This window comes from Somniosus microcephalus, chromosome 28 (assembly GCF_052327205.1).
Source record: "Somniosus microcephalus isolate GS21.2 chromosome 28, FLI_Smic_1.0, whole genome shotgun sequence".
Taxonomy (NCBI): Eukaryota; Metazoa; Chordata; class Chondrichthyes; order Squaliformes; family Somniosidae; genus Somniosus; species Somniosus microcephalus.
This window is the reverse complement of record NC_141014.1, coordinates 13,797,586-13,800,205: the sequence shown is the minus strand read 5'-3', so window position 1 is coordinate 13,800,205 and position 2,620 is coordinate 13,797,586. Positions and strand designations below refer to the sequence as shown.

General features: G+C 47.4%; 1 non-coding gene across 1 annotated transcript; it reads left to right on the top strand.

Moving 5' to 3' along the window:
* Nucleotides 1-1,695: 1,695 nt before the first annotated feature.
* On the top strand, nt 1,696-1,768 carry trnar-ccu (transfer RNA arginine (anticodon CCU)). Its single transcript has one exon. It is a non-coding gene; the product is annotated as a tRNA-Arg (tRNA).
* The last annotated feature ends 852 nt before the right edge of the window (nt 1,769-2,620 follow it).

Genomic DNA, 2,620 nt, shown 5'->3' with positions numbered 1-2,620 from the left:
CGAAGTCCTGTGTCTTTTGTTGTATCTTTGCAGCTCCTCTTGCTGCTGCTTCGTATGATACAGCCATACTGCAAGCCTTGTCCAGTGTTAAATCTTTTTCACAAAGCAGCCTTTTTTGTGTTCCTTCACTTAAGAGACCGCAGACGAACTTGTCTCGAAGGTAATCTGCTAGTCCTGCCCCGAATTGGCAGTACTTTGATAGCTTTCTTAATTCGGTGAGGTAATCAGCGTTACTTTCATTCTTGTGTTGATTTCTCTTGGAGAATTTGAATCATTCCGCTATCAGCAGCGGTGTTGGGTTTAAGTGCTCCTGCAGGGTATCAACAATTTCTTTAAAATTCTTGTCCTTTGGTTTGGCTGGAGTGATTACATTTCGTAACAGCCCGCATGCCTTTGCGCCCATTAGGTTCAGCAGTACTGAAGCTTTTTCTTTCATCTTCTATTCCATTTGCATTGCAATATACCTCTACTCTTTCCACATATGTGGTCCAATCCTCTATTTCGCTATCAAAAGCATCAATATTGCCAGACTTAGGCATCTTAGAAAAGATATGGCGCTTCCCACGCTTTTCTTTCTGTTCTGCAGAAAAGATATGGCGCTTCCCGCGCTTTCCCGCCGCTGCTGCCGATGACAACGCTGTTTCCCGCGGTTTCCATTCTTTTTTAAAAATTTATTCACAGTTGGAGACTCGTTCCCGCCGGACTTTCTCTCCAGGTCTGAACGCCGACCTGCTTGCAGCGCCGGCCGTCTCCCGAGTGCTCCCTCCCAGTCCGTTATTGCTTGCCTCCGATTTCGCTGCCTGTCTTATCTGTAGAGCCAGCCGCTGGAGCCCCAGCCTGACGCCCAGGAAGGATTAGCGCAGTACCTGCCACCAGCTTGGCCAGCTGGTGAAACCACAGCTTCTCTCACTTTCTTGAGTCTTCTGGACGCCCGAGGAATCGATGTTCTTGAGGTGCTGCCGAATTGCAGGTAAGTCCGTTTCCACTTCGTCGCCACTGTAGTGTCTGTGTGTTGATAGAGACACTGAAGACAGGAGTTGGTTCATAGCTGTTTACTAAGCAAAGTCTGGGGGGGGGGTTCTAACGGATATACACAATATACAGGCTTATATAGCCCGAGTGGCCATTACCGGCATTACAGCACACCTGGGGCTCTTAAAGGCACATACACTACAACTATGATATAGCCGTCAAGGCCCAGAATGTCAATGCAGCCATCCAGAATAAACTGGTAGATGGTCAGGGCAGTGTTCGCAAGTTGATAGACATTCTGAAGGGATTTGGGAGGGCGGAGTAACCGAGAGGTACGCTGGAGGTATTTCTGTGGAAATGTGGAGAAATGCTGTGTGGCAGAAAGCACTGGTGAAGTTGGAGGCCACCATAAGATCCAGAAATGGACGTCGGCCCAGGAGAGTGAATTTCTGACCAGGAACCCAGACAGCAGCAAAATAAACCAGTGGGACAGTCACAGACTCAGCAGGTAACAGCAGCGATGGGGGATGGGCTGCAAACTAGACAAAGTTACCTTCAAACTGCAGCAACTGAATAGAAGATCAGAGTCACAGCAGCTGATGTGCATTTTAAATCCTAATCAAAGATTTTCTGTCTGCGGTGAGAATAATTTGCTCTGTAAATAATGATTTGGCGGTCACAAACTGACCCTTAAGTCTCATAATTTTCATGCCTTTGTATACAGCCCCAGTGGCCTAATGGATAAGGCACTGGCCTCCTAAGCCAGGGATTGTGGGTTCGAGTCCCATCTGGGGTGATGTATTTTTAAGATTGGCACTATGGTATTGCTGTCAAGGCCCAGAATGTCAATGCAACCATCCAGAATAAACTTGTAGGTGGTCAGGGCAGTGTTTGCAAGTTGATAGACATTCTGAAGGGATTTGGGAGGGCAGAATAACCGAGAGGTACGCTGGAGGTGTTAATGTGGAGAAGTGTTGTGTGGCAGAAAGCACTGGCGAAGTTGGAGGCCACCATAAGATCCAGAAATGGACATCGGCCCAGGAGAGTGAATTTCTGACCAGGAACCCAGACAGCAGCAAAATAAACCAGTGGGACAGTCACAGACACAGCAGCGATGGGGGATGGGCTGTAAACTGGACAAAGTTACCGTCAAACTGCAGCAACTGAATAGAAGATCTGAGTAGTCCAGTTGGAGCAGTGCAGTATTGATGGCAGAGAAGGCCAGGAATTGGGAATCAAATTTGAGCAAAGTTCCAGGGCTCACTGATGAAAGCAAACACCAGGCCGGGTCAGGGAATGGACACTGGCCACGGCATCTCCCTCTCACTCCTTCTTTAAATGTTCCTCCAAACCTACCTCTTTGACCAAGGGTTTAGGGCACCTGACCTAATCTCTCCTTATGTGGCTCGGTGTCAAATTTTGTTTGATAATGGCTCCTGTGAAGCACCTTGGGATATTTTACTAGGTTAAAGGTGCTATATGCTATGTTCATTAATAACTAGTCGTTTTTATTAAGAACAGCTAGCTTTTGCTAGACACTTTATTGAGCACATGTGGACTAGGCACAGTATCTGTAGAGGCCTCCATCTTGACTGCTGCCTTGTGGGTAGCCTAGTGCATCATGGGTAGCCCACTCTTATATACATAC